Genomic DNA, 9373 nt, shown 5'->3' with positions numbered 1-9373 from the left:
TCTTGCTGCAGCTAATTAAGTACACCAGTATATTTTCCAAAATGGTGTTTACAATTATGTTATGCCTACATTTTCAGTGAAAACCTTGCTTGCCTCCTGCTGTCCATGGTGACTCAGATACCTCAGGGTTATCTTCTAAAATCTCCTTAGAGGCATTTTACTGTTGAAGTCAAAGAAAATATAGTTCACTGAGAATTCAGAAGAGAGTGAGACAACATTTGGTCTTGAAATATGAGTATTTTTGATACCAGAGGAAGTTATTTTAGCTTGGCTTAATTTTGTTTTTTTAAATATATTTCCACTGTGGATTTTCTGTTCTTGTGTACACATATATGTGTTTGTACATGCAAAGACACTTGTTTTTCCTATCTGGTTTGGTTTAATTGTAAGATGTGGGCAAATAAAGATGGCTTAAATTATCATTCAAGGTTTTTTAACAATTTTAAATTCTGATACTGCATAGAGTCATCCATATAAAGCCCCACAAGTTATTCACATGATGCACATAACAATCTTTTGGTTGATTCTATTTATAACAAGAGTTGTGAAGAACAGAAAATACAAATGAAACATTACAATAGAGATCAGAACTTTTTTCAAGGGGATTGCCATATATTTGTACCCATCAACTATACACAGAAATTAGAATGAATTATGTTTATAGCTGCCTTTGCAGGTCACAATGTGAATATTTAAATGAGTTATTATTGTCACTCTCCTGATTTAAACTGACAATTAGTTTCCTAACAAACCATTAAACATTTATCAACCAACAGAAATACAACAGTTATTATGCACAGCAGTTCATCTTCTACTGGATAGGTTGGAACACCATTTTTGAGCTTATTATTTTTCTGTACTTGAAGAGTAAAATAAATAAAATCATGTAGCAAAACCTACAAGGGGTTATTACAATGGATTCTGTTACTGGGAAATTATTATAAGAATTATTATAGGAAAATTTCGATCTCATTCATGCACCCATTCAGTCAAACTGACCCTCTGTATGTCAATTTTTTTATCATCAGATGCTAAAGTTGTGCTCTGTACTGACACAGTTGAAATAAACAGCCTAGAAGTCCCAACTGTACAGGTAGATAATTGTTCATCAGTGTCATGAATAAACTACTTCATACAGGGTGACTGACTTCAAAATACAGAATCCCCATCTGGTGAGACCTAATGAGCAATGGAAAGGTTTGAAAGTAATGAAGCAAGCCCCTTTTTGGCAGATGTTACTTGACAGCCGCATCTTGGGATCCTAGCAACACTCCTGCTGGCTCATATTAATATAATCTTGAAGATATAATGATGAAACTTGTGGAAAAGAGAGGATCCTTTTCTCTTCAATGGGCTGCATTTTATGTCTCTCCTCTTCTATCTAATCCACTTAGTAAATTTAGATTTCAATAGACTGTTTGAAGTTCATTGAACTGTGTTTTTTCAAATGCTTTAGCTCATGCTTTAGCTCACATGCTGCAGGCTGAATCCCTGCAGAAAATAAAATTGACCTAACAGGCACATCAAGGTGTTTGTTTTTATTTTTTTCCCAAAGGCAAGAGAGAAGAAACATGATTCTGGGTCACTGCTCTTCACATGCATCTTGTGACATACACATGGCACACAGGGTCCCCAGTGAGCTCGACAAAGCTCTATTCTCTCGACATCCTGTTCAGCAGATCTCCACTCTTCCAGGAGGAAAAGACTCCTGATACTGCTACTTGAATTGCACACATAGAACAAACACCTACAGAAAAAAGTCAACATTAATAGTTTTGCTTGTCCTGTAATGAGTATAAGATTAATACAAAATTCCTAGCTTGATCTAAACTCTTGGAGCTAAAGTGGAATTTAAAAAAGAGGCAGTCTAAGCTGTAAGACTGCTAGAAGAGTTGTTATCCTTGGTAGTAATGAAAAAAGCAATAGGAAGGAAACACTGCTGGAGGCCAAGGACATTCAGAAGCTGTAGAATTTCCTGTTTAAAAAAGAAGAACTTTATATTTACTCAAAGGAACTGTGGTGTTAACTCATTCTATACCTGTTGTAAGGCTTTTTGGTGTAATACCCAAAGCTAATTCAAGAACTCTTGATGAGAGGAGCCTCTCAAAAGCCAAACCTTTTCCTTATAATGCAATTTGCCAGCTATCTTTATATATTATAGCTAAAAGATTTTTTTTTAGAAGAGGCATTAATTTTTACTTTAGGAACCTTACATAATTTCTCCTCCTACTGATCTTTGAGCAGCTCTTTTCTATTCTTTCTGCATATAAGTTGGTCTTCAAGGACCTGTTTTTTTCTATCTATTTACATGGTATCCTATGGAATTGCAGTTATCTGCTTCTCTAAGAAATTTGAAAATTGCTTTACATGTATTCTAAAGGAGATTAGTCATTATTTTTATTTTTTATAAAGACCAGTTTTGTGTTTCACTGCAATGCAAGATGCACAGAATTAACAAAATAAATATTAGCTTTGTAAGCTTTAAAAGTGGGGACATTGCTGGATGTGGATGTGGCACCTGGGGATATGGTTTAGTGGTGAACACAATGGTGCTTTGTTCATGGTTGGACTCAATAACCTTAAAAATCTTTTTCAAGCTGAATGTTTTTATGATTCTATGAGATACCAGTGAAGAGAATTGTGAAACCAGTCTCTCAACAAGCTGACCTTCAAAAATACATAATTTACATGCAATTATGTTAATTAAAACCAAGGCATTAAAATGTCAGAGGAGGTTTAGGTTAGATATTAAGAAGAGGTTCTTCACCCAGATGGTGGTTGGGCACTGAAACAGGTTTCCTTGGGAAGTGGTCCTATATTAATATCATCAAGTTCATGGAAGTTGTCTTGAACAGTTGAATATATTTTCGTCTTTATAAAAATCAAACAGTCAAAAAATACACCTGGAGTGTTCAGATAGAAATGATTATGCTAAGGCTAAGTTATGGTAAGTTATCATCCTCTCCATGGGAAAATTCCCTGGGTTTTCTTTAGATACACAGTCATCTGGACATATCAGAATGTTTTTGATGATTTATTGATTAATGGCCAACAGGGAACAGAAAGAGGGTCAGTGTATGTTTGTACTTTCCCAACCTAGAACATGGCCAGGAACACCAACTTCAGACAGCCATAGAAAGATCACTCAAGAGCCCTGGAAGAGGGCAACACAAACTAAAAGAATGAGCAAAGCATCTCCTGAAAGCTAATGGTCTAGTTTCCCACAAGGAAAATTCATTTACTTCTTACTGGTGTGCAGGTGGCCACATCTCACACTGTACCACTAGCAGCTTTAGGTCTACATCCTTCTCAGCTTCTCTGAGCACAACTACCGCCAGTTGCTGCCTTTGCTCAGACAAGAGGAGAAATTTCTAATTAGTCTTACAACCCTTTTCATGAAAATCTGCAAATGGTGCCAAAAGTCCCAAGCCAGGTAGTCCCATACAACAAAGAAAAAATCCTTCATAAGAGAAATGCTTTCTCATAGCCATCTAGAGATAGAACAAAGAGAATTGAGAACTAGTCTGGATTTTATACCTGCTGATATCTCCTTTAGAACAAAGGGAGAATGAAAAACGTGTCTCTAATGTATGACCTCACTTTTTCTGTCCCGAATTATCCGCAAGATGAAATGATGGCTCTGTTGAAAAGATCTGATGATTTATTGCATTTCTTTTCTGATACCATCCTTTACTTAGACAACTATTTGCCTCCTAATCTATCAAGGGAATTCCAATGAGAACATTCAGTTCCTTTATTTTATTCCAACACCTTCATAACAATACACATGAATCATTGCACACATTACATTGCAGCCCTGCAACTTCGAGTCCATTTTTTTCACTTTGTTTTCAACGTGAGTCTACAAGGAAGTATTCTCTAAGTGCTGTCTCACAAATTAATAGCTACCAGAGACCTGCTTTGTTTCTATGCCTTTTTCTCTTCAGAATTCAGCTTTCTGCTTTTGAAATGTTTTATGAGAAGGATCGTTTAACATTAAAATTCAACATATCCAAGTTAATTCTGACTCAGGGTGTATTAAATTCCGTGCACATTTCTACTGATGTGAATGTGTTTTAGGCCCACTCATTACTCTTTGAGGCAATTACGAGTTTTACAAGACGGTATAATCACGAATTCAAAAAACTTTACAGGTTTTGTAGTCCATTAAAACTTTCCTGCTGATCCCCATCTGTTCTAAAGATAATGAATACACCTTTCTTTCAAGCACTCTGCTTTATCAGCATAATATCTTTTTGCCTAAGCAGATTTTATCTTGGATTTCTGGAGAGACATGGTTTGGTTTGGAGTTTTTTGGTTAAGGAAAGGGAAGAAAAATAGCCCCTGCACAAAACCTTATCTGTTGCTTGCTTTATCTTTCCCAAGCCAAGAATCTACTCAATAAAAAATTAAAAAAAACCCCAAACTTAGGTTGTGTTGGCACCGTCAGTGTCAGAACTAATGTGGTGACAGCTTAAATGACCTATGGCTGACAGTTTCTTATAAATCTACTTCATTGCCACAGCCCTCATTGCAAACCAAAGCAGGCTCAGTTGCTCCAGTCCTGCTGGATTCACCAGATCAGGAGGAGCATCATGTCAGTGAGATCTTGCCATCCTCAAACTTCTGCAATCATCAAGCCCTGCTGGGCTGGCTGCCTGCAGATCACTTCAGAGCCTCATTGAATTTCTCTTCATGCAACTGCTGGGCCAGGCAGTACCAGAGCACAATCCAGCTCAGGTCAGGCACAGCAGATGCTGCACTAGACCAGGCTGGATAAGCCCATCCAGACCCCCCACTGGCTTCATGTAGGATCACTTGGATGTGGCTGCATCACTCTGCCCAGCACCTGTGAAACAGAATATTGCCTAAAGTTGGTGAGAAGCCTACAGCTGCAGCAGGACAGGCATCAGTTGTGCTCCAGTGCTGGCATTGTTTTGTAGTGCTGTCCTGTAGAGAACATTTGTCTCATGGGATTGCTCTTCTGACAGCAGGAAACAGGGCATGAATAACACAGCACTTCTGCAGCAGATGTAAGGTTCTGCACTCTCCATGACCTCCATCCTCAGTTATCATGTAATTTAAGATGTTCTCGGGGAGATGATCTGAAGAAGATGACACACCAACTATTACAGATCAAAGAAAAGAATATATTCCTTAGGGAAGTGATTCCAGAAAAATAGACTGCTTTGTTAGCTGTTCTTTTCACTTTATGCCAGCCATGCATAAACAGACCTAGTCAGTTCTCTTCCCACAATTAGTAAAAGGTACTTGTATACCAAAAAGCATGTTACAAACCTGAATTTCAAAGTTCTCAATAAAAGGCACATAGCCTGTCTCATTGCTGCCTAAATTAAGATGAAATATATTGTTCAGCACTGAGAAAAGAAAAAAAAATACGAGTGGCAGAGAGAGAACTTTTTCAGATTCAGAATGAAGTGCTCCATCCACTGAACCATGCCACATGCATCGGCTTGCTTTATTTCTGATACACTTGACCACTCAGCTGTTTCTGGTTTGTCATTTCCTTAGGAGACAAACAGAAATGGAGGGAAGAAAACAGCTGAGGAATAAAGCAGGCAGTAGCAATATAAAACTCAGGGTGAGCTGTGCTCTGAGAAGAAAGGTTAAGTAAGGAAAGAAAACAAATACTGGATGGATGTGAGGGAAATATTTTTGCTGTAACAGCTCTAGCTATACACAGAATACATTAGCCTGGCCAAAGCTCAGGGCTTATGCCATTAGCTTGCTTTCAGAACCCAAAATAACAATGTATTTTGGAGACACTAAGGAAAAACGCATCACCTAACAGCCCTCTGTTAATTGTGAACAAAGGCCATCCACCTGTGCTGTCCTGATAAAAAGCACTGCCGTTTCCTACCGTCTCAACACTTGTGTGTCAATGCAAAAAAGCTGACAAGCAAGTGTTTCTGTGCTCCTGGAAGTATTCAGTCACGCATACATAAGTGTACCTTTAGAGAAGAGTCTTCTGCTTGCTCTGCTTGAATAGAGGAATATGGGAATTATCCGTGAAGATAACAGGAATACAAGATCAGCTCTAAATTTCCCAAGTATTCTCACCATGGTGACTGTGTAAATTTATTACAAGTTTCAGTAGTATCTTCATCCTTCAAGTAGCACTTAATTTAATATCCTGATTCATTACCTGAAACAAGAAGGAGAAGGCATATTTTAAAGAAATACAACTCACAGCTGGTGGTAAAAAATGACAGTCTCAGTAGATTTTTCATGTCCAGGTCTCATAATTTAATTTTTAAAAAAGACTAAGGAGACTTGATATCCAAATAAATCAAGAGGTATACTGAAGAGACCATGAACATTTTGGTGGTCAATGAACAACCCAAACAATTCAACCAATCAACCAACCAACCAACCAATGAAAGAAAAGTAACCATAGGAGCAGAGAAAATAAATTTCTATACCCCATAAATTTACTCCAGCTTTTCATTCATATTAAAAAAATATTGACCAAGTTAAATTGAAAAGCACTGTTCTATCACTCTAATGAATCTGTTACTTTGAGTTATCTTCAGAAGTTTGGTTTCCACAAAAATCTCCAAAACTACAGCAAAAAAAAGGCCCCAAACCTTGATATCTACTTTTGATCCAGTGAAAAACATACACACAAGCTTAATTTTCTATTAAGAATTCTTTTCCTAGATCAACAGATCCTAAAGTAAGAAACAAAACCCAAAAGTGATAATTAGAAGTTGAAAGATATATCAGCAAAGAAGAGTAAAATAATACCATTAGAAGAATTAACATAATTTTTTAAATGGAGCTTGTATTGTAGGCTCATTTTCAAACTACTTTGCATTGTGATTATTTTCAAGTAAAGATAAAAAGAAAGAAGCTTGACCAGGGCTTTGGCAAGATATGATTCTAAGTTTTGACTTAATAGGAAGTATTTTTGCAGCTGTCATACCTGCAATGGACCAGGCATGCAGCAGATACAGTTGCACTCACCATTTAAATAAGCAAAATACAAGTTAGAAATCTTATCTTGGAGTTTTCTTGCTCAAGGCTTATAGCAGCTACAACATCATTTATTTGTCCCAGAAATACGAAGGTGCCTGAGATGATAATGGTGATGGTGATTTTCTTATATTCCCTATTACTTGACCACATTCATAAACATGCAAATTACTATTTTTTTAGTGGCACCTAAAATACTTTCTTGATTATAAATTAAAAACTGAGAACATAATTTAGATATACCCTTACATAGATATATGGTAATCTCAAAAATTGGAAAACCTGTAAAGTCATCTGAAATGTGTTCATCAACAGTCAGATAATTTGAATCTAATTTAAATCATACAAGTTAATCTAATTTTTTGGTGCCTAAGGTTAGCAAGTCCATTAGTAAGACAGAGTTGGGAATCAGAACTGATTCAGGTAGTGTAATTTTTAAATGGGTCACAAGAAATCATTAACTACTTTTACCCTTCTGTAGCAGATAAGCCATGAACTGACACACTTGAATCAGAGAAAAAAAAAAAATAAACAAAATAATGTTCTAAAATGGAAATAGATTATCTCAACTGACTCTTCCAGGAATACTTCCCTGCTTTTGGAGAAATATTTTGTTATGTCTTTAATTCCTAGGAAAGTGTTTTTCTCTAAACTGGTATATACAATATATGTTTATTATGTGTACAATATATATATACAATATATATGCTATATGCTATATATACATATACATATATATATATATATATAGACATTACTATGTGTATACATTTGGCTTAGCTCATGAAATTGTCAGTTGTAGTCGCCCTGTCAAAGGGTAAAAAACCTGGACTTCAGAGCAATTAGACACATCACAGGTGACATACTTGGCTCTGGGAAGAAGAAAATTACATTTGTTCAACACATAATCACTTTAGGTCAACTGGTTAATTCACATGCATTTCCTGCCAGAAAGGTGTTTTTTGTACCACTTTGCAAAAGTTTGGATTGCAGCATTGGAAGACAAAATAAAACAGAAATAAATATTATACTCTAAACTGAGAACCTTTGCTAAACTTGCATGGCTACTGATAGATTCTTGTGGTTTAGGAATGGTGCTCCCATGTAGTGTTCCAACAGAAACCAGTCCAAACCATGCACCACTCTCTCACTCCTCCCTCACTCTCCCTCTTTCCTGCAGCTGGATGGAGAGGAGAATTGGAGGCAGAAAAGCTGAAGATCATGGGCTGAGACACAAAAAATTTACTGGGAACAACGAGAGGAAAAAACAAACAGTAACAGCAGCAATATTAATAAAAAAGGTATTTTTTATGAATAAAGATAGGAGGCAAGCAATTCACATGCAAATGGTGATGGTGGAGCCTGAGCCCACTGTCATCATGCTCCCCCCAGCCTGGGAGAGACCCCTTCCACCTGCCCCCATAACGTGAAGTGGGGTGGTATAGAAAAGACTCTGGGTTTCAGCAGCTTCCCCTCCTGGCTACTGCAGAAATTGTCCTGGCCAGAGCCAGGGCGTAAACACAAGGTACAGGGCATACCTGAAAGACAGAAAATGGCCTAAGAGTTTTGTCACTTTGACAACTTCTTGTTTATTTCTGACAGTCCCACTTGGAAGAGAGCAGTCACAGAAATATTACTGCTGAAAAATTTCACACAGGTTTGAAGACTTGAGCTCAAAACCACCCCACAGAGGAACACACACCCTTCAACAGCAATCTAGAGAGAAAAACAAAAAAATCTTCTAGCTTTCTGAACACTTTTGACCCTGTCAAGGAAAAGAAACAAGTTTTCAATTCTGTGACTTAAGAAAGTAACATTTTTGTCATCAGTGAAAGAAACTTCTCAGCTAACAGAAAATCTTGCTCTGCAGGGAGCAGCAAGATCGTAGCCAAAAGATTCCTGGGAAGGAGACTGCTCACTCTTGAGCACTGAAGCAGCAGGGATCAGAGAAAACCCCTTAGACATATTTTCTAACCAACAAACTCAAACTGCAAACAGCAATTGCTTTCTAAGCTCTATTTTATCCTCATATAACTCCAGTAGTCTGTGTAGTAAGTTCTGTCGTCTCAAATGTACATCCTACAGATGTTTTGTGGTCAGTACACAAAGAAGCAAGAAAAACTGAAAAGTATGGCTAGGAGAGTCTCCACGCCTCCCCACACACCACTCCATGAAAAGAAGAGGGAATTAAACCTCTGCTCAGTATAGCTCCAGTTAGTTCCCCGGACACATTTGCTGTCGTTCAAACCACACAACTCTGGCCTGACTGTAGGGATCCCCAGCAGTCATTGTTCACCTTGCCTAGGATAATTCCTGAACTCCCTGGTAAGGGGACTTGGCAGTGTAGGTCTCAGATTGAGCAACATCACTTTACAGA

At 37.4% G+C, this 9373-nt stretch overlaps 1 long non-coding RNA gene across 1 annotated transcript; it reads right to left on the bottom strand.

The window, feature by feature from the left end:
- Positions 1-514: 514 nt before the first annotated feature.
- On the bottom strand, positions 515-5496 carry LOC111924864 (uncharacterized). Its single transcript, XR_002861868.2, has 2 exons — positions 5299-5496; positions 515-5126 (listed from the first exon to the last, which is right to left on the bottom strand). It is a non-coding gene; the product is annotated as an uncharacterized LOC111924864 (long non-coding RNA).
- Positions 5497-9373: the final 3877 nt, after the last annotated feature.

Source organism: Cyanistes caeruleus, chromosome 1 (assembly GCF_971803275.1).
Source record: "Cyanistes caeruleus chromosome 1, bCyaCae1.hap1.1, whole genome shotgun sequence".
Taxonomy (NCBI): Eukaryota; Metazoa; Chordata; class Aves; order Passeriformes; family Paridae; genus Cyanistes; species Cyanistes caeruleus.
This window is presented reverse-complemented; position numbering and strand designations above follow the sequence as displayed.